This window comes from Heteronotia binoei, chromosome 12 (genome assembly GCF_032191835.1).
Source record: "Heteronotia binoei isolate CCM8104 ecotype False Entrance Well chromosome 12, APGP_CSIRO_Hbin_v1, whole genome shotgun sequence".
Lineage (NCBI taxonomy): Eukaryota > Metazoa > Chordata > Lepidosauria > Squamata > Gekkonidae > Heteronotia > Heteronotia binoei.
The window spans coordinates 44,397,472-44,420,409 of record NC_083234.1 but is presented as its reverse complement, the minus strand read 5'-3'; the positions used below and the strand labels follow the sequence as shown (position 1 = coordinate 44,420,409).

Below are 22,938 nucleotides of genomic sequence, written 5' to 3'. Positions count from 1 at the left end.
GTGTGAAAGAGCCACATGTGGCTCCTGAGTCACAGTTTGACCGCCCCTGCTCTATAGGTATCAGGAATCCTGTCAAACCTTATGGAGGGAGCCTGGGTACATATCATTCATACATGCATAGGTTCTATTCTCACCTTTGGATTAACGTGTCAGTGTCCAGAGTGGACATGCAGGATGGGTTCCTGATCCTCCTTCACCCCCCCCTTTCACATTACTGAACCTGTGAAAGAAGCTCCCGTTGACTGGACATGAGGAAGGAGCCCAAGTGTGCCATTCCTGATTCCAGCTTGGCTTGAGGAAACTTCCATGAGGATAACCTCTAAAAGAAATTATAGTTAAATATTGCTACTTAAATAGGATGACAGATCAAGCTTTTCAGGTCAAAAGGAATTACTATGCGCATTTTGTTAGGGGATATAATATTCATTGTAATTTGTGGTACAGTAAAAATGTCATTCAAGGTTACCCAGTACAGGGGGAAAGTAGGTTAGGCTCTGCATGTCTGCATTGGTTTGTGCAACATTTGCTGCGCTTTGAGCCCCACTTGTCACACCTTATGATATATGCGATGTGCATGACTTTGAGTTTTCCCAAACTAGTTTCTGTTTCCCTCTCAAGGCCTGTGTGGGAGGGGATTCACTTTTGTATTTGTTGTTGAGAGGTACTCTTTTTCTCTTGGGGTAACTTGATCAGGAGTTCTGCAGTAGTTAGATGTCCTATCTCAGTTGGAAGCAAAAAAAAAGACCAGGTGCTGAAGCTACTGGAGCCTCCTGTATGTTGGCTAGAGAGAAAAGTTCAAGAATGCACTAAAAAGCAATAAGCTCACCCCCTCTCTGCCAGACCTCAGTGAATACTGCACACCTGAAGACAAATTCAGACCAGGCAGTATGTGTGAGTACAGGAAAGAGTGGGAAGTTAGATGTTGTCTTTGAGTCCTTCTTTTGGAAAGTTCATCCAGGCATGTCCTTTGCTGGCTTTGGCTAAACTTGATTAGGTACCTGCCATCACTTATCATCTGAAAATAGGGACTCTAACTCCTACTCTGACACCAAAGCATCTCTCTCTCTACCTCAGTCCCTCCCTCCTCTTCTGTCTGCTACACACTGTGGTCACTGCTACACACTGAGAGCCAGTTTGGTGTAGTGGTTAAGTGTGTGGACTCTTATCTGGGGGAACCAGGTTTGATTTCCCACTCCTCCACTTGCACCTGCTAGCATGGCCTTGGGTCAGCCATAGCTCTGGCAGAGGTTGTCCTTGAAAGGGCAGCTGCTGTGAGAGCCCTCTCCAGCCCCACCCACCTCACAGGGTGTCTGTTGTGGGGGAGGAAGGTAAAGGAGATTGTGAGCCGCTCTGAGACTCTTCGGAGTGGAAGACGGGATATAAATCCAATATCTTCTTCTTCTTCATTTCCTTTGCAATAAACTGATTTGTGCAAGCTTCTAAAGCAAAGGATACTTCTAAACAGAACGGAACCATTTCCTCTTTCTCCCCTGTTAGGATTTTACAGTGTTTGCTGGAATGCTCAATCTTACAATGAATCTGACAGTATTTATATAATAGTAGAGCTGAAACTCAAACACACTCAACAACATTTGCTATCTGGGCAGGTGCTTATGGGAAAAGAAGAGATGAAAGGCAAGCTGTCTGTATTCAAGAGCATCTGAAAGCAGGTGTGTTATAGTTCAGTTTTACCTGCCTCTTCTATTAGATATATAAGATTCAGAGACCCCAAGAAAGGGGGATGAGACCAATACAGACACATACACACCCACACCCACACGCCCCTTTAAAAAAAGTAATCCCCCAGTCTTCCCCCGAGACAGAATTTTGCCAGGGATGGGTGTCAGAAAAGTGGAGCTGTCCTTGGTACATCATAGCAGTTTGGCTATGTGACTACTGTACCCTAGGGCCTATCCCAGAGGTGGCCAAACTTGCTTAATGTAAGAGCCACACAGAATAAACATAAGATGTTTGAGAGCCACAGGACATGAACATCAGATGTTTGTGAGCAGCAAGGAAGGAAGGAAAATATATGAGGATGGGAGGGAGAGGTGGAAAGAAAACCACTTTAATTTTAAAAGCAGTCTCCAAACTGGCCGACAGAGTTGTGGGGGCTTCAGGAGCCACACAATATGTGTGAAAAAGCAACATGTGGCTCCTGAGCTGCAGTTTGGCCACCTCTGGCCTATCCTGTTATTCTCCCACAAAGTTTTTCCACAGTGTGGCAAATGGTGGCTCTCTGGGGCTGTCTCAGGTTGCAGAAATGGCACAGGAGAAGGCAAGGCTTGATCCCAGTCTCCATGCATGCTGTGTGGCGCTGATCCAAATGGGGCCCTTACATGCTTGGGAGCTGAATTTCCAGCACAGAAATTGCAAGGGACATCTGATCAAAAGTCCTCATGGCAGACCTGGATGGGCACGAGGATAATATAGCACAGGCTTCCCCAGTGTGGGGCCCATGGACACCATGGTGCCTGCCAACACCTTTCCTGGGGCTTGCCAAGTGTTTGTAGAAAGTGGGTGGGACCAGGTCAGGCTTTTGATTGGCCATTGGAGACTTGAGGGACTGTGCAAATTTTTAAAAATGTTGCTTGGCAGCAGCTGCCACCACAACACAAGGATCTTCACTGTGTGACTGAGAGTAACCTGTGGCAGCCATTTTGTGGCTTTGCCCACTATGCTGTGCCAGAATATCAGACGTACCCATAGGCTCAAAAAGGTTGGGGACTCCAGATAATGGCATATAGTTAGGTCCTGTACAGTCATCATGGATCAGGGCTAGAAGATCAGTGCTCTATTGTCCTTCTGTAGCTCCTGATGATAGAAAGCCATCGTCTTCCAAGGGTTCTACACAGCTTCATCCACAAGGCAGCCCAGTGGCTTGGCAGTCCAGTGGCTATAACTTGCCTTGCATTTAAGCTCTGTTTTCTGAGCCTGCTTTATCTGAGAAGTGTTGAGCAACTACTCTTGATAGAGTATTTTCAGCCATGGCACCCATAATATACAGTACTCACCAGTGATTCCTTTGGCATTGTGACTCATCCCCTTCTCTCAGAATGTGGAAAACTTTGTGTTTTAGGAAGTCCTTCAGGGTAAGCTATTGATTGCATTGATTTTGCTGATTCTGTTACTGTTACTTTGATAACTTTAAAAAGAAAGCTCTGCTGAGTTTCATAGATCACTGCTCTTATTGGATGTTCTAGCTATTGCTAGCTTACAGTACGATGTTATCACTGAGTCAGATTTTGTTGTTGCAAGTGACTTTGCATTAGGTTCTCTTGTACTGGATTTTATGGCATGTATTATATGGCACAGGGCCCTGTGGCACAGAATGGTAAACTGCAGTATTGCAGTCCAAGCTCTGCTCACGACCTGAGTTTGATCCCAGTGGAAGCTGGGTTCAGGTAGCCAGCTCAAGGTTGACTCAGCCTTTCATCCTTCTGAGGTCAGTAAAATGAGTACCCATCTTGTTGGGGGTGAAGTGTAGATGACTGGAGAAGGCAATGGCAAGCCACCCCATAAAAAGTCTGCCATGAAAACATCATGATACAACATCACCCCAGAATTGGAAACGACGGGTGCTTGCACAGGGGACTACCTTTAGCTTTATGGCATGATTTCCTTTGAATGGCTGCCAAACCTTTCTGCCATTTCAGTCTTCAAGTAGCTTACAAATATACCTGAACAAAGTCATTTTCCATTGCAGCATGGGCAAGTTCCCACATGTAGTTTTCTGTGCAGATTCCCTTGTCCTATGCTTGATGACCAGACAAGAGGGCAAACAGGCCAGATATAGCTCATGCAGACTTAGTGGTACCAACAGGGTAAAGAACAAGCCCCTCCCCAAGGCACCCTCTCCTTGGGCCAATTGGGAGAAAGTAGATAACAACATGCAGGGTGGGGAGGAGACCAGCTCCCACTTGGAGATTTGGGGGTAGAGCCTGGGGAAGGCAGGGTTTGGTAAGGGGAGGGACCTCATTAAGGTACAATACGACAGAGTTCACCTTCCAAAGCAGCCACTGATCTCTGTTGTCTGGTGACCAATTGTAGTTCCAGGAGATCTCTAGGTATACCTGAAGGTTAAGGGACTGCTCCTGAGCCTGGCTTACAGTTCTTTCCCCAGACTGCTGAATTAAATGGCACTTAGGAAGCCCAGAAGAAGAGGTCTGATGGAATTACATTCCTGCCTCCAAAATGTCTTGGTTAAGATGTTAGAATCTGGGTTGGTGGGGCCCTCGGGGCTGCTGCCCCTTGTGCAATTCTTCTTACACACAGCTGGTTTATGTGTTTTAAACTCTTGCATCTCACCAGGGCTGTTCTTGAACAAAAAGGCAAAGGATCAGTCACATCGGTAAACTAAAATACTTGTGGGTCAAGCCTGGGTCTTCGTCTGAGCAGTGGCCAAAAAGTTGGCATTGCATGCTTGGCTTTCAAGAAGTTTTTGAAGACCCTTTATTCCCCCCCCCCCCTCAACTTATTGATGCATTCTACCTTGAGGACTCTTCAGTGCAATGGTGGTGGCCAAAAGCAGGAATTAATAAAGAAAATCTAATGACTATAAATAAAGCTGTGTGTACCCTGTGGTTATGTGGGAGTACAGAAAAGCCGCAGAATTAGGTGCGGAATGATGCTTCTAGTCTTCATGACTGCAGTGATGTGTTCAGAAGGGAGTGGGCAATGTTGGCTGAAATCTCAGAAACCACAGAAGTAGCAGCTGCATGAGATTACCCATGGCTAAAGAGTGGATCATCAATGTAGTATAAATGGATCACAGATCATCAGTGTCGTCTTTGCCACTTTCTGCAACTGGGGAAACAACAGCAACATTTGCTGAATGAATTCAGGTAGGTAACCATCTTGGTCTGAAGCAGCAGAACAAAGTTGGAGCCAAGGGGCACCTTTAAGACCAGCAAAGTTTTATTCAAGGCAGAAGCTTTGGTGTGCTCTGCTAAATAATAAACAGTGGCAGGGTGGGTTTCCTCCTCTTTTGTTTTTCTTCCAAATGCGATCAAATTCTGTGCAAGCATGTTCAGCTTGAGTACAAAAGTACAGATTGCGGGAATCCAGCCCAGCATAAAAGAGAACTGTTTCAAGCGCTGCGTTCTATCTAATACCCGGAAAGATGCAGTTTCTCCGGGCGGCCCACGGGCTCGGCATGCCACGTGGGCTCGCAGCCTCTGTCAGAACTTCCTTTGTTCCCCTTGACACTAGTCGGCACATCCCGAGATCCAAAGCTTGCCTACAGAACACATAATTAGCCTCTCCCGATGCTCTTGATAATAACAGCCGCTCAATAGCAAGGGAAGGCGGGCTGAAGCCGATGTAGGCTAGCCCGGGGTCGGCCGGCCAATCCCTGCTGTCGGAGGCGGGGCTTGAGCTCCGGCAAATAATTACTAAGTGAATTTCCAGCCCAGTCGGTCTGGGCTGCCGAAAGATCTGGCTGCAGAGCGAGAGGGAAGCAGGGATCCTCGCGCGCTGGGAATCCTCTGAAGGAGCATCCTCGGACTGGCTCCCCTGGCCCCCTTCAGCCCGAGCAACGAGCGAAAGGTACCGCTGTTTGGGTTTCTGCTGTCCGCAGGGCTTTGTGGCTTTTGTCGCCGGAGGAAAAGTTTATTAGGGAATCGGCAACGTTTCAGAATCGCTTTGTGTTATAACGTGCAAAAGGAAGGGACGATCCAGGGCTTCATTGAAGCTTCTGGCCTGAAGAGCATGAGTACCAATGTGTTGCTTTACCCCCTAACTTTATGGTAGTGGCCGTGTTAGGTGCCAGGATTGGTTGTGTTGCATTGGGGATGTGCCTATGATTTTTAAGACTTATTTATTTATTTATTTTAAAAAAAGGTCTGGGTATGTGGGGGAGAGCGGTGGCAGTGAGGTCTGCTTCCTTGCTAAGCCTTAGTGTCATAACATTGCAGAAAGTAAATGTAGTTATCTGGCTTCTTCTCCCCCCCCCCCCAAATATATATATATATATATATATATATATATATATATATATATATATATATAGCTTTAGACTCTTCAAATGGGCCTTGTATAAGCTTTCAAACTTGGAATCTTTTCCCTCAAAATCCAGGTTGGTCCACAACACCATTTGAAGTTTGTTTGGGACACTGCAGATCACTGCAGGCAGGAGGAAAGTGGTGCTGCTCTGGGGCTTGTGGACAAGGTCAGGAAACTTTTCAGGGCAGGCCCCCCTCAAGGCCTGTAAGGACAGGGAGGAGCCATTGGGGTCAGGGCTGTCAGTAGTTTCTGCAGCAGGAAAGACATTTGGGCAGGTGCAGCTTCTCAGGCCAGTGTGCCACAGCAGTGAGCAAGAATGTACCTGCTGGTATCCCTTCTTCTCAACACCCATCCAAAATATGGGAACCCTTATTATATGCACTGTACTTACTTACAATTAGTCACCCTGGGTTTTATGACCTTTGGGGAGTATGTGCAAAACTGTTGCATGAATGTTTGGGTCATGCACACAAGCTGTGATGCAGCACATCAGCTGAGCAGCATTGTCCTTAAAGAATAGGTCATGCTTGGGGGGATGCAGACCCATAGCCTGGCTCTGGGTGGGAAACAGTTGCCCACAATATTTCTGACAGTTGCCCACAATATTTCTGAGTGCCTACTTTTCCCCCTGGCCCATCCTGTGTGCTTGTAATGGTAGCCCGATGCACAGAAGTTTGGTAGATGAATGTTTGCTGACCATTTGTCTCAATGCCTAGAAAAGTTTCACCAGTGAAATTTGCATGAGCCCAGAAAGGCAGAACCCATACAAACAAGGCTATGAGAGTTGTCAACTCCTCTGTATAGTATTACCACAGCTGAAGAAAAGGGTTGAAAGCAAGAAGTGGCCAAGAAAGGGTTGAAAACAAGAGGTGTTTTCACATATGAGTTTTAAAGTGCTTTTGTTGCTTTTCTCTTTGCACACATGTGAATGTGTTAACATAAGGCTGGAAGCGGTGTGTGTGTGTTTTTCTCTTTTAGTTGATGTAGGTTTTGCTTTGGAACTGACAGATCTGGAAAGTGTAGTCTGTCCTCTTAAGTTTTGGCTAGATTTTAACTCTGCCCTGGAAACATTACAGCAGCGGTGCCATCTTAGGTTGCTATTATAATACAGGAGTGCCAACACCTCCTTTTGAATGAGGCAAACTTCATGCATGCGCCACATTTTGCCCCACTTTAAATCTCCTGCTTGGAGCTTCTGAAAGCAAACCGAAGTCCGCCTACAGACTCAGGCTGAAGGGGGATAGTGAGAGCTGCGGTTTCAGGTAACATCTCTTGGAAAGAATTAGCTGACCCTTATGGGAGTGGTCAGGAATCCTGCCCAGTGGAGAATGTTTTCAATGAAGATGCCAACAAATCAGAACCATTCTGAGTATGAAACAGGTCAGAGAGTGACCAAGACTTTGAAGAAGGGTGATACAAAACAAGACATCATGGCCTGTGGTGCATGTCCTCTCTGTTAATAAGTTTTGCAGGATTTTGAAACCCCATACAAACCTTCAAACCCTTTTTGACCAGAGCTGCTTGGAGGATGAGTGGATGCATTATCACCAATAATGCTTCTCTCATGCCATTCTTGGGGGCCAAAAGCTATCATCTACCTCCTGAATCATCTTATCCCTGGGAAAGGCTACCTGCTGTTTCTTGAGATGATGCTGATGCTCCAACCAGAATTAAGCAAAGCTGCAAACAGATTTAATAACCATAGCCCCCCCAAACCCCTCCCCCCAGCAGTGCATCCTTTCCAGGGTTTGCATTCGCATACAAACAGGACTGCTGGGAACCTCTGTAGGGCCCCACTCAAAGATTCTTTCTGCTTCCCTCCTCATACCATGCAGACTCAACCTAGCAAGCTGCATGACTTGCCTGGTGGCAGGGGGCTCAGGTGTCCTGGGATTCTCTCCCCCCCCCCCACCCTCGGCAGCTCTGTGCACAAGCACGTGTTTAAATAAACCTCAACAGGCGGTCCCTGCAAGCCAATTAAAAAAGGCACACAAGCGCTGACAGTAGCAGACAATTCCCTCCAGGAATATGCATCTCTGGAGCAGCTCGCAAGGACCCCCACCTTCCCCTTCCTGAGATGTCAGTGCCCCCATCCGATGGCCACGAGCTGAGCATTCGATGAGGCATAACAGAGCCGTGGGTTTCCAGCGGTGCAGATGGATTCCTCCTTCAGAGTCTTTGTTTGCTTGCTGGAGACACGTTCAGGCTGCTTTTCTGCAGGGTCTGCTGTGAACTGGCATGGAGGGGGGGAGGCTTTTGATTTGATAGAGAATATTAGGAGAGATGGTTTGAAAGGGGGTTGCAGACAATGACTCATCTGCTGTAGGAAGAGAGTGGAGGAAGGGGAGATGGGGAAAGGTGAAACGGGTCTCTTTGCCCCTTTCTTTCACTCTTGGGGGAATCGGCAATGTGCAAAGAGTGAATTGCAGCAGGAACTCTGGCAAAAGCAAGAGAGCCACCTGCTCATGCTGCTGCAGTACAGGCAGCGGGGCTCCATGGAGGCACTTTTAATTGCTCCAGCTCAGCAGCCCTGGGGTCAGCAGCTTGATCTTTGGGAGGCTGGTGGCTGGGCAGGGTCCCCATCCAGTAAAGTGGATTATCAGCTTTCCTGCAACATTCTTCTCAGAGTCCTGCCTCTGTTGTAGCAACTTGTGAGGGGTGGCCAATTCTCCCAGGGGGCTGGATTTGGGTCTCCCATGTTTACTTGTGGGTTGCATTTCCTATCTGGAGAAATCGTCAAGGTGACATACATGGGAAAAGATAACCAAAGCAGCTGAACGTGGAAGAAGATTCTTAAAAAGCTCAGCCACCCTAAAAACCTGGACCACTCAAAAGCAAAACTAAAAAATGTAAAGCAGCCTTGCAAGGGGATTTAATGAAGCAAATTTTACAGACAGCAGATTTTCTTCTAGTCACTTCATGCGAAATTTTGGTGTAGGAGAAATGATGGGGGGTGGGGCGGGAATTGAAGGACACAAAGAGAATTGCAGTAAGATCAGCAGAATTTCTCAGGAGCCTTCTGTATTTTCTTAAATCTCTCCCCTTGAAAGTGGCCTTATTTCTCCATGAGAGGTTTCTCCCAGGGATAATGCATGAGACTTTCTTCCTAATTCATGAGAGCCAGTTTGGTGTAGTAGTTAAGTGTGCAGACGCTTATCTGGGATAACCGGGTTTGATTCCCCACTCCTCCAATTGCACCTGCTGAAATGGCCTTTACCTCACAGGTGATGTTCCCTCTAAGCTGCAGAGTCTTGTGAGCAAAAATTCTACTTTGTGAGCTACTGGCATTAAAGTTGTGAGCTACTGCATAAATTATTGTGCTCAGGGGTCGATTTTCCTGAGCTAAGACAAAAATGTGTGAGCTTAGAGGGAACACTGCTCACAGGGTGTCTGTTGTGTGTGTGTGAGGGGGATGATAAAGGAGATTGTGACCACTCTGAGATTCAGTATAGGGTAGGATATAAATCCAGTATCATCTTCTTCCCGTGCTGTTTAGTCCTTGGCAATCTTTAGTTTCTCTTTACTAATAATTCACTTTCTTTGTATTTGATATTAACAAAGATCTGAATACAGCCCTTAAAAGAGAAACCCAGAATGCGAGAATGGATATCTCATGGTGTGCTATGTAGATGGGCTACTGAACTACCAGTGTGGTTGAAGATCTATGCAGTGTGTTGTTTGAAGTTAAGAGGACTGAGAATTGGGCTCTAGAGTCTGGAAGAGGCCACCATTTGGATGGAGGGAATTCTTTTAGTAATAACTTTGACAGTTTAATGGGGGAGAGCCATGGGATCAGTAAGGTCATGGATAGAACTCCCCCAGATGTGCTAATAGCTTCTGCAAGAGTTCATTTCAGGCTGCATTTGCTAGATCTTTTTGTTTGTGGAGATACACCAGTATAGGAGAAGATAAGATTGCAAACTGCCTCTGCCTTGGAAATTCTATGAGGTCGCCAAAAATTGACTTGCGCTGATGGCATTTTCCCCCACCAAGGACTTGGGAGAGTTCAGGAGTGGACACAAAGAGGATCTCATGGTTAAATCTGGCCTCAAGCTTTTGGATTCCTTAGGAACACAGCCGGCTCAGGAGGGGTTGCTTGTTGGAGCAGTATTTTTCACACACCCCACTTCCCTGAGCAGTAGGACATTTGAAAGAGAGCCTTTTGCAGAGACCTTGTGATGAGAAGCAATTGTGTTTTTGTGCTATGATTTATTCATAAATATACAAGTACTTAGGGTGGGCAGGCCTACAGATAAAGCTAATCTTTACATCCTCCAAAAGCAAAAGTGTGCTTTAGTAATTTTCTCCTCCAGGCTTCTTCTGCTTAGCCTGATGCAGTACTCAGATTTGAGTTTTCTATGATAGATACACTACGGTCCTAAATTGTTTCTCATTAACCATCACCCAGGGAGAAAAGGTGTGTTCGAAGATGGCTAGTAGCTACCAGCCATAAAAACCCCAAAGCCTTTCAAACGAGTGTTTTTAAGGCATTAATGCCGATTGCAGAAACAATTAAAGCTTAACAAGCTTAGAGGAAAGGGCCTTTTCCTCAACACAATACGGTGGCGTTTTCAGTTCAGTTTTTTAGTGGGTTCCAGTACAGCAGTGTGAGGTGTGCCCTCAGGATGTCTCGTCATGTTGCAGAGAAGGCTAGCCCAAGCAGCTGTGCAGGATCCAAGAGCTGCATCCCGTGATCCACTCTGGCACTGCGAAAAGGAGGCTACTCTGATGTTGTGCAGTGCTGTCCTTCACGGTGACAAACTCTTTAGATCTGGTCCTATCTGGAAGAGCCTGGCTCTACATGTGGCTGCTTGAGCCCAACAACAACAACAACAATTTTTATTTATATCCCGCCCTCCCCGCCGGAGCAGGCTTAGGGCGGCTAACAGCATAATTTCATACATTGGTCATACAAATATTGAATGAAACTACATTGACAGTTTAATTAAAATTCTGATTAAAATTCTAAAATTGATAAAATTAATAAAATATACTAGTGCTATGATTATGTTTACGTTTACGATGGCGACTTCTTTAGCAATACCAATCTAGTTCCACAGATTTTTGAAATCAGGTGATCACCTCTTTTTCTCCCCCCCCCCCAACCCTCCCCCTCTGGATCTGCTTTACTACCTCCAACATTTTTGGTTGCGGCTGTGTTAGTGATGTCATGATGCTTTCACTCAAATGTCTCACCTGCCCAGTACATTGATCTTGGTTTGATGCTCAAGTGCAAATGCGGAAAAGAAAGTTTGGAGATAATTTTGGGGCAGTTTGCCACACCATCTGTATCCTTTGCTGACAGATCTTCTGAGAAGAAACTTGTATGCATGTGTCATGAAGATTTGTTAATACTTTATTATTTATTTATTTACATTATATTTATATCCCGCCCATTCTGTACAGACTCAAGGCAGCTAGCAGCATAAAATAGACAGTAAATGAAACAATATTAAAACAATAAAACAATCAGATAAATGACAATGGTGCTTTGGTACTTGATAGCTTTGATTAGTGCTTGAGATGGATGATGGCAATTGAAGGTGGTGTGACAGAAGCACCATTTGTCCATGGTGTGACTGTTTGTCCCATATGTTCTGCAGGTGCTCATAGGGCTTGCCTTGAGATGATGATGGGGTAAAAGAAGTGTGTTACTCACACAACACTTCTCTTTTTGCAAAGGAGGAGGAAGGGGAAAGTGTACATCAGTGCATAGATCCCAAGCTCCGCATGCTGACAGTTCTGTCCTCAATTCCTGACCTCTATAGTTAAAAGAATGTCAGGTAGAAAATGCTGGGAAATATCTTTGTCTACCTGGGACCCTGGAACAGCAATGTCAAACATCACTGTATGGATCACTTAGCACTGAACTAGGTACACCAGCTGCTTCTTGGGAGGTTAGTGGCTGGCACAGGCTCTGCTCAGACATTGTAAACAAATCTCAGTTTTGTTAGTGATGGACATAAATCTGGTCCCTCGTTCCTCCCCTTCTGGTTAAGAAACCAAGTTCAGTGTTTCAATGTCAGAATTAATTGGAGTGAGATTGAAGACTTCTGTCTTTTGTTTCACTGTGTTGTGCAAAGGGAGGAAGGAGGGAAGGAGCAGGTGAGCTTGGCAATTCTGCAGGTTTGTGCCTGAATTGTGTTGCTGGCTGCACACCTGCTTTGCCTACAGAAGATCCCAGGTTCAGTCCCTGACACCCCAGTAAAAGGACCTTGGACAGCAGGGTTGGGAAAGCCCCTTGCATGAGAGCCACTGCTCATTAGAAGCAGACAGTATCTGGCTGAGGGGCAGCTTCCAGTGCTGGGAGAACTCAGAGCTCAGTCAAGGTGCTCAATGCTTGATATGCAAAAGATTTTTAGTTCAGTTTCTATGATTTTTAACTCAGGGAGCAGGTGTTGGGAAGGATGCTGGAGAGCTTTTGGCAGTGGAAAGTTGATGGACCAGTGGCTCAAAAGTCCACATTAGGGGGTAGATCCCACTGAAAAGATCCTCACATGCAACTTCCTCCTTCTGGCAGCTCTCCAGTTCCTCTCTCATGTTACTTCTGGGGGCTTCCCCATTCCTTAGGAACAGCATGTGGGGCTGTTTAAGGAGGATGGAGGGAGAGCAGAAAGATGCATTTCCAGGCATGTAATTTAGATAGGACCTAACCTAGCGCATGTTCACATCCCAAGATGCACTGGTTTAATCTTCTGCTTTCTGTCAGGACTCCTTTCCTGGACCTCCATGGCCTCTTTTTGCCATTCAAAACTTATGCCTACCAAGAAGCCTATGGCTCAATCCCTTCATTCCCCTCTCCTCAAGTGAAGCAAAGCCTGGCAACACGCACATGCATTTTTACATTTTGTTACTTTGATATCTGTCGTCTTGCAAACTGACTACATTTTAGAGGGGAGGATGTCTCCTTCCAGGATTCTTTCAACTGCAGGAGACCAAAAAATTGAGCAGAGGTCTCCAGGCATGGGGTGGGGGGAAGCAGAAAGAGGATGTTTAACCCTTTGTCTCCCAGCCTTTGGCCCATTCAAATCCACCTCCTAGCTGATGTCCCACCATGAGGAGAAGGAAAGATACAAACAACTGGCAATGAAAGAGTTAAGCAGCCCATTTTCTTGTCAGCCCAGTGCTCAAGATTCTAGCCTTCCGCAGGGGATTCTGTGGAGGGGTGGATTGGATGGGAGGGAAATGGAGCAGTAAAGCACTTTGGATCTCAGATTTGAAGCTTCAAGGATTTCAGGCAGTGTGCTCGATGCCCAGTCCTCTATTTTACCATCACAGCAACCCTGTTAAGTAGGCTAAGATTTCACTGTTTCCAGATTTACCTCAGGTCTGTTCTGTGTCCTTTCAAATTAGATGTTTCAAACGCATAAATTCCCCCAATTTTTGAAAGTTTGTTTTCAGGTACATGGGAGTCCAATTCAAATCAGGACTGTGGCATGCTGCTGGTCTGAAATGGACTGTGGGACCAGCTGCTTGGCCCAGTGGGGAAACTTAAATGTAGCCTCCCTAGCATCATTTAAGATCAGGAAATTGGTGCTGGGGGAGGTTTAAGTCCTCTTTTCCCACACTGAACTGCCTCCTCAAGCAGTTGAAAATTAAGCCCAGAGCTTCCAGAGCGCATCTGGTGTAACAGGGTCTGGGATGGACCCTGAAACAGTGTACCATGTAGTTCAGTCCTCCTGAAAGTATGTGATTGGCTCACCCAGTGTGCTCCATGGCTGTACAGGGATTTGAAGCCAGCTCTCCGCAGCTGTGGTCCGACAGTAACTTCTGTGTCTCATTGGCTGTAAACTGTTGAGTTGTGTTTGAAATATTCTTAAAGTGCTGTAAACCCTGATGGCATTATATAAATAAGGAATAAATATCTCCAGGCAAAGATGGCTATGTCGTAGCATTTTTGAACTCTCTTAAAAACTCCTTTCTGTTGCCTGCTCAAGTTTCTCTGACTGGTAAAAGTAAAACAAACTTGTCCTGTAGGATTGCAGCATTTGTATCTCATTGTCAGCAAGGCACTGAGCCAGAATTCCTCCTCCTTGACAGCCGCCTTCTGTTATGCTAACTAATTTCTACCCATCCTTCTCCATCCCCAGAGATTCACCTGAGAAGATTAATGCCTTGTTCTGCTCCAGCCACCGCTCTTTTTGGGATCTTACTGCAAAGTTATCCCCCCTCCCTACAGGACATTTGCTGTTTTAACATAGATGAATCATGACAAAAAAAGCCATGTTTAACATAGCAACATCTCCTGTAATCAAAAGCATTTACACTTTAGACTCTTTTCCTTTTCAAGGAGATTATTGGTCTCCATTCTGAAATGCCCAGGCTGATGGAAAACAGCCCTGTTCTATATTCAGCAGACTGCAGGATAGATCCCTGCAGACCTGCTCTATGTTCAGCTATCTTGTTGTTACGGAAGTATCTTAAAAGATCTGCCAAAAGGTAAGCAGTAATGAATTTACTGATAGCTGCCAAGATGATTGCTATTGGGAAATTTTTAAAAGAATCACTTCTTGGAAATGAGTCATTCTATAACAGGGGTGGCCAAATTGTGGCTCGGTGGCCAAATTGTGGCTCTTTCGCACATATTGTGTGGCTCTCAAATCCCCCAGTGCTCTGTCAACCAACTTTTTTCTCTTTAACTCACTTCTTCAAGCCAGCTGGGGATTTGGGGGATGTATTTAAAGTTGCTTTCTTTCCACCTCCCTCCCCCACACCCCTCTATTTACCCTCCTTCCTACCTGCCTTATGGCTCTCAAACACCTGATGTTCGTGTCTTGTGGCTCTCAAACATTTGATGTTTATTCTATGTGGCTCTTACATAAAGCAAGTTTGGCTGCACCTGTTCTATAAGATATGGGCTGATGGCTTGGATCCTGCTCCAGCTCACCACTGGTTGGAAGGATTTTTGCCTGCCCCCTCCTGCTGTAGCTTAAAATGCCCCCTGGAATTCTGCTCCTGGGGAGACAGGAGAAGTCAACTGTGGGAAGGGGAATTAAGAATAATAATAATAATAATAATTTTTAATTTATATCCTGCCCTCCCCGCTGAAGCATATGTGGAAATGATCAGCAGGATCCAACCCAATTATCCAGCCTGTTGGTGGAAGGGCAGTTTTGGATCCAATCTCATGGTTTGGATTCGGCCCATTAAGTCTTAATTAACATATTGTAGGTAATTGATGGAAAGAAGATATTTACAGAATAAATGTATTAAAAATGGGTACTGCCTGCATTTTTTGAAATGATAAATGTTATGGTAGTGTTAACCCACGTGCTCTTCTAATACTAGCACAAGCATTTCAATTGATGTTTGTGATCATCATTGTTAAATGTGTTTTATTAGTGAATATATTTTAATGTGGGATTAACGTTATGGGGGGGCTAATGCTGGGGTAAGTACATTAGGTTGCATTGATCCTGTGCTATCTGTGGCAGCACATGCGGAGCATCAGAAGGAACACCAGGTGTTGCAACTCCTCAGTGAATGGGTTTTGAGACCGGGTATGTGGAAACCAGAAGGCAAGCGAGGGAAAGTGTATGAGAACACAATGAAAACAGTTAGGTAACATGTCCTCTTCTCGTGACCTTGAACAGGCAGCATTCAACTGAATATAGTTCTATGTATGCCAGCCAGCCTGTCTGGAAAATCGCCATCACTAAATCATTCCTTTTTCAGACAAAGGATAAACCCTGTATTTGTAAATGGTCTACAGAACAGGAAGCACATAGTGCTTTGAGAAAACACACTCTGTGTGTTTTTGAAAGATGGTAAACTCCCTGCTTTTGATTGGCTGGATCCATTATATCTTACATGTGCATATTCAAAGTCATGTGCATGTCTGTACACGTGCATGGTGACTGCCCCTAGTGGGGAGCCTTTTCTCCACATTAGGCAGGGCCAAATCTGGTGCAAACATGAAGAAATACACTGACCAGGGAGCTGCAGCAATCACAGCTCCCTGATAAGTGTGTCTGTGTAATACTTGTGTGTAGTATTCCATTTTTAGACAATTGAATCAATTTTTAGATAGTTTGAAACTGTATGTGTAGAATGTCATTGTGTAAAAGAGGAGTGTCGTAATTTAGCTTTCTTCTTGACATGGTAGTTTCTCCCTCTCCCTCCCCCCCTCCAATGTACAGTTTTACCCTGTGTTGAGTTGTTTCTCTTGGACCCTGTTTTCTCATACTGGCTAAGCTCTGATGTGTGCAGTCTAACTGTGCCTAAATAGTAAAACTTTGCCTAACTATGACCCTTAGTCTTAACTTCTAGCTAGGGTTGCCAATCGCCAGTTGGGGGCAGGGAATCCCCCGATATGAGGCCTTCCTCCCTGGTATGGAGGCCTTCAGGGTTATCAGAACAGGAAGCACATAGCAGGGGGTGGGAGTTCAGTGTCTGCTGGGCACTCCGTTATACTCTATGGAGACAGGTTCCCATAGGGTATAATGGAGAATCAATTTATGGTATCTGGGGCTCTTTGGTGGGCTGTTTTTTGATGTAGAGGCACCAAATTTTCAGCATAGCATCTGGTGTGTCTCCTCAAAAATACCTCCAAGTTTCAAAAAGATTGGACTAGGGGGTCCAATTCTATGAGCCCCAAAAGAAGGTTCTCCTATCCTCCATGATTTCTAATGGAGAGAAGGCATTTAAAAGGAGCGTGGTCCCTTTAAATGTGATGGCCAGAACTCCCTTCAGAGTTCAATCATGCTTGTCACAACCTGGCTCCATCCCAAAGTCCTCAGATATTTCCTGGTCAGACTTGGCAACTGTACTTCTAGCATGTTTTTAAAAAGTTTCTGATCACTTTTCCTTGAGGTTTATTGTCCTGTTTTTCTTCTCTTGTTAATTCACTTGCCCATGGGGCATCATGGCCTGGTTGCTAGTGTACCGTAAACACGCTATTACTGTCACTGTTGACTGGGCTTGCTGCTATTTCCTAATGTGACGTGGACCATCCATGTTTCAAGAGCTCTGTCTGTAATCAGTAGAAGGCTTTTTATTTGTAGCGTTTTCTGTGTTTTGAGAACGCAACTAGGTGGGATGCAAGAGATCTGCAAAAATTTATCAAAATCTTTATTTAAAAACAGTTGCAGAGAGTGAGGTCCTGATTTGGTTTAGCCCATGATTTGGGATATCGGAAGAAGGGAAGCCCCTCCCAACCTTTATTTCCTAATAAGTCCCTAAACTGTTTTTAGACCCATTAGGAAGAACGATACCTTCCTGTTCTCTTTTCCTTTAACTGCTAATAGCAACTGGAGACAGAGTAGTTTCTCTTGAAAAAATGAAGCCAGGCAAACATTAACCCTACTGCCTGTACACCCTAGTTCTGACCCCATCAGCCCTTATGGCTCCTTTTAAATAAAAAGACGATGCCAAGAGAGTCAGTCGTGAACCTTTCTGCCTTATTTGTGCCCCCAGATGGATCAAGCCGTGAAGCAGGACATATGAGATTTCTAGAGGAGGGGAAGGCTGCAAATTTTATTGGAGGAATGGTGGTTAAGGTGTGCTTAACCCTTTCCCCTGCTTGACTGTTTTCATGATCAAAATCCTATCTGGTTACGATGGGGAAGAGATGCCAGATCCATTCCTGCCCCCTCCACCCCGGCAAAGAAAAAGAGCTGAGAGGGAAATGGTAATTGCATAATGGTCTCCGGGAAAATGGTATAGTGGATGCCCAACCCACATCACAGCTTAAATTGTAAGCTTCCTGGCTGCACTCCCCCCCCACCCCATTTCTTCTGACTGATTCCGGCATTGTTTCTCATGCAGAATGAAGCGAGGATGTCAGTTGTACAGGCAGAATTATGTGTATGAACAAATTTCCATTCTTATAATTAAGGCTGCTGATGTGCTGCTGGGAAAATGGGTACACTAGAACATTGTTTACTGGAATGTCTCTTCTCAAATAGGACTGTCAATCCCCAGTTGGGGGCAGGGGATCCCCTGGTTTGGAGGCCCTCTCCCTGCTTCAGGGTCATCAGAAAGTGGGGGTGGATTTCTGCTGGGCACTCCATTATTTCCTATGGAGACCAATTCTCACGATATAATGGAGAATTGATCCATGGATATCTAGGGCTCTGGGGAGGTTGTTTTTTGAGGTAGAGGCACCAAATTCTCAGCATAGTATTCAGCGACTCTCTGCAAATTATCCTCCAAGTTTCAAAGGAGCCTCAAATGAAGATGCCCCTATCCTTCATTATTTCCAATGGAGGGAAGACATTTAAAAGGTGTGTGGTCCCTTTAAATGTGATGGCCAGAAATGTGATGGCCAGAGTACAATTATTGTCACAACCTTGCTCCTGGCTCCACCCCCAGTGTCTCCTCAAAGTTCCCAGATATTTCTTGAATTGGTCTTGGCAACCCGATTCTCAAACGTGAGAAATTTGTGGATTATTCTATCCCTAGGTGCGATGGTATGTGCATCAGTGGAAGAAAAACTGAGGAGACTTATGGTGGGAGTGGCTTTGGAGGTTACTTTGGCTGTTAATCTCCCCCCACACCATGCATTATAGCAAGTGGAAAATTATTTTAAAATAATTCTTTAGCCTGCTTTCTTTGGATTCTAATGTGGCATTGCTCAAAACGTATAGGTTAAATGTGTAGTATCCTTTAAGTAATTAAGGTTGCTGTGAATTTTGCAAAAAAAATGCATTTAATATCTTTTTTAAAAAGCCTATTTTGTGTTGACAAATACCTCATATGACAGCCTTGAGGAGTTGCTTGCCGTTCATGATGTATAGTGTTTCAAGTAGTATTGCATCTGTGCAGTGGCACCATTCAGCATGGCTAGCTAGTACTAATGCATACTTATGATTGAGTGGTTTCCTTGAATTGTGGATGCCCCAAGATAATCATGGGCAGGTAAAATCAGCTACGCTGAGGCATGTATGCTGCTTTCATAGTCAGAGGCATTCATCATTTTGTAGTATTCAGTGGGCTGGATTCAGCCAGCTTCTTCTCTCACCCTATTCCCTTCCACACTACATCTGTGATTCAAATTGGCTTTTTGTAGATGAAGGTCCCATGATTGTCATCATAGTCTTTTTCTGTGGTTAAAGATGAGCTATTCTTCCTTTTTCACCAGCAGAAAAGATGGCTGGATCTACACATTGTGCTTGTGGATGCTCAGGACTCACTGGGTTGAACCACGGTCCCTACATGGCACAAATTTATAGTATATACTTATTCAAAACATTTTTATCTTACTTTCCTATCCAGCAGAGAACCTCAAGGTAGAATAATTAAAAATGCATTAAAAGCCATCAGTACAAAGTGAGAATTGATGGCTAAACTCACTGCCCTCCCCATGCAAAGCAAGGTTCACAGCTTGCATGGGGCTGCTCTCTCTGAGGCTGGTCTTGCCTCCCTCGGGGCCCTGCTATCGAGGAGGATGGACCTTCAGGCCACCAGCTCACTGGTACTTTCCCAGTGGCCTTAATGGCCTTTTCACCGATTCAACCTTGGGAGTCAGGTAAGGAGGCAAAACATGGAAGGCTGGAATGGTAGACAAACAAGGCATGCAGCTGCCCACAGTGGCAGGATCAAGAAAACAAAGGAAGCTGCTACTTTTGTTAGCAGAGATACTTTTTCCTGTCAAGTATGTTGAGCGAATAGATGGGGCAGGGGAACAGTTATGGTAAAATATTTGTTAACTTGAACTGATTGAACCCTGAGGCAAGTCTAGAATAGAGAGATAAGTCATACATCTCTGATTCAGTAGAATTGAAACAACTGTTTTAAATTGTGATTATGTAAATATATATAACAAAGATGATGGATCAGAGACAAGGATGAGAAAAGGAGCGTGAGAGCATTTCTGATCCTGTTTCAAATGTTTTAAAAACACACTTTTAAAGGTTCAAGGATCCTGCTTGCAGAATTGTGATTGAGCATCCCTGTTGTCAGCATAAAAAAGAGATGGAGATGGGTCCTAGATGGGAAAAGCTACAGCAAGAATATACTAGGGGTGGCCAACGGTAGCTCTCTGGAGAGCTACCGTTGGCCACCCCTGGACTATACTATAAAAAGAGGCAATGATGTTTTTGCAGAGACATAAGGTATAGGGTTGTAAACCTTGATCAAGTTAAATCAGCTGAGACTTGGTATGTGTGAGTGAACCACCACAGATTGGTTGTTGTAGATTTTCAGGGCTGTGTGGCCGTGGTCTTGGCAGAGGTTACACCTCTGAGGATGCCAGTCACAGTTGCTGGCAAAACGTCAGGTCTCACAATGGCAATACCATGGCCACACAGCCCAGAAAATCTACAACAACCAATGGACTCTGGCCATGAAAGCCTTCGATGACATACCATCATAGATTGATTTCCACAGAAGTGTTTTCATGTTGCCTAGCATCAGCTGATATGCAGTATTCTTCATTCATGTCCATTCTTCACTCCAGTGCTTTGGGCAGATAGTTCAGATGATAGCTAGTTTGAGTCATGTACTGTATGTGTGAGACAGCCTTGAAATCTTGGCCATCAAAATTCACGTCAAACACCGAAGATGATTCCAGCATCTGGAAGAATTTATTATCCAGGTTATCTAGAATTTATTATCTAGACTACAAATATTGGCTTGGCTCAGACAAAGCTAACTATGGTTTGACATTAGGACCCTAAAATGGATGGTGGTGGTGAAATAAATAGGTGTACTTAACTGGGGCATGCACGTGTCAAAGAGGGAACACACCTGTTTTTATGATATGTTCTATTTACTGTATGAAGCCTAAAAAATCAACGGGATTTTCTTTGGTCAAAATTCATGAGAATGAATATCTGTGATAAAAAGATTTAAAAATGGTAGCATGAAACCTTTTTATTAGGTGGTAGTGGTAGAAAGTACTGTGAAGTTTTAGTCAACTTTCAGCGAACCCACAGAGTTTTCAAGGCAAAAGACCTTCAGAGATGGTTTGCCATTGTGACCCTAAAATTCCTTGATGGCCAACCCTGCTTACCTTCCAAGAGCTGACGAGATCAGGCTATCCTAGACTATACCAGTTTTATTAGGACTGACTTTTTAAATAATAATAATAATAATAATGCAATAGAATTAGAATTTTATGTCATTTATTCTTGGCTGATACAAAATCATTCAAACATACCTTAGTTGTGTACCACATAATGGGTCTTCTGCTGCTGCTGTGTCTGATTGGACCTCACCTCTTTCTTGAAAAATTCATAGCTTTGAAATCCGATTATTTCTTGATGATAGTTTTGCTGAATCATTACAACTTCTGATGAGATAAACTGGGGTAGAACTTTGCTTTGTGCACATATCTGTAGTATGTGCAATATTTCTTCCTTGTTTGGCTAAGGCTTGAGATTTACTGTGCCCTGCAGGAGTGTCGTTTCAGTATTTTTGTGATCCAGGATGTAAACCAGAAAGGCCATATAGGACAGGTGCCTTTTAAAATGGCAAACTAAAAGCTCCATGAGTGACTTAATGTCTTTGTGATTTTAGACTTCACAAAATGGCCTCAGGTAATCCATTTTTGTAAGGATGTACCAAAATTCACCACCTTTAAAGGCTGGGGTTGAAACTATTGAATTTAGTGAGATGGATGTTTTCTTCCTCGCCCCCATGCCAGGTTGTAAAAATATTAGGGTTGCCAGGTCTGGATTTTAAAGTACTTGGAGACTTTGGGGGTGGATCCAGGACAGGGTGGAGATTGGTGATGGGAGGGGCCTCAGCATGGTATAGTGCCATAGAGTCCACCCTTCAAAGCAGCCATTTTCTCCAGGGGAGCTGATCTCTGCCAGCTAGAGATTAGTTGTAAAAGAGGGAGATCTCCAGGTCCCACCTGGAGGCTGGCAACCCTAATAAATATTCATTTTCTGTGTTGATGGGTGCTAGTGTTTCCCCTGCTGTCATCATTTCCCACCCACCCCATAACTGCTTCTTCCTCAGTTAGTAGCATGGACAATCACTTAGAAAATGTTATGTTGCCATGACTCTTTAAGTTATGTAATAACATCAGTGGACACTGGTGAATATGACCACACAATTGATCTATGTGTTTAATGAGCCCAGCCTCAGAAGTAAGGTTGCTTGGTCTCCATGACGAGCTGACACGGGGTAGGAGGGGGTTGGGATTGCCCCCAAGAGAGTTGGGTTGGGCTTTGTCCCCAAACAGCAACATCACCCAGTGATGTCCCTGAAGCAATGACATCACAAGGAAGTAATGTCATCACGTTGGGGACATTGCATGGTGATGCTCTGGTTTGAGGGCAAAACTCTATTGTAAAGTTGCTCTCAAACCATAGAGTTTTGCCTAAATACCAGAGCGTTGCTGTGCAACATCCTCAGTGTGATGATGTCACTTCCACATGATGTAACCATTACAGGGATGTCATCATGTGATGTCACTGTTTGGGGGTGGAGTTTCTCCCAAACAGAAGCTCCAAAAAGCAGGGGATCCCCAACCCTCACCAGGGGAATGGGAACCCTATTAAGAAGCTAAGCAGGGTCAGCCCTGGTTAGTACTAGGGTGGGAGACTACTACAGAAGTTCAGGATTGTTACACAGAGGCAGGCAATGGCTGGGATATGATGCTACTTTCCACCACACTACTTGTACATTGTACTGGAATTCCATGACTGTATCTAAAAAGCAGATTATTAATTCTGTTCTCAGCCTTGGGAATCCCTTTCCACATATATAAAGGTAGAGGTAGTCCACTGTGTAAGCACCAGTTGTTTCCCACTCTGGGGTGACATCGCATCACGACATTTTCATGGCATTTTCATGACTTTTTACAGGATGGTTTGCCATTGCCTCCCCCAGTCATCTGCACTTTACCCCCTGCAAGCTGGGTACTCATTTTACTGACATTGGAAGGATGGAAGGCTGAGTCAACCTTGAGCCGGCTACCTGAACCCAGCTTCCACTAGGATCAAACTCAGGTCATGAGCAGAGCTTGCATTGCAGCACTGCAGC

The 22,938-nt window shown here is 44.8% G+C and overlaps 1 protein-coding gene across 3 annotated transcripts in view; it reads left to right on the top strand.

The window, feature by feature from the left end:
• The first annotated feature begins 5,513 nt into the window (after positions 1–5,513).
• The window catches only part of ZMAT4 (zinc finger matrin-type 4), a 249,947-nt gene continuing 232,522 nt past the window's right edge, over positions 5,514–22,938 (top strand). For all 3 annotated transcript variants that reach the window (XM_060250794.1, XM_060250791.1, XM_060250793.1), the window contains exon 1: positions 5,514–5,547. The gene's annotated coding sequence lies outside the window, so the exon portion shown is untranslated. The remainder of the gene's footprint in view (positions 5,548–22,938) is intronic.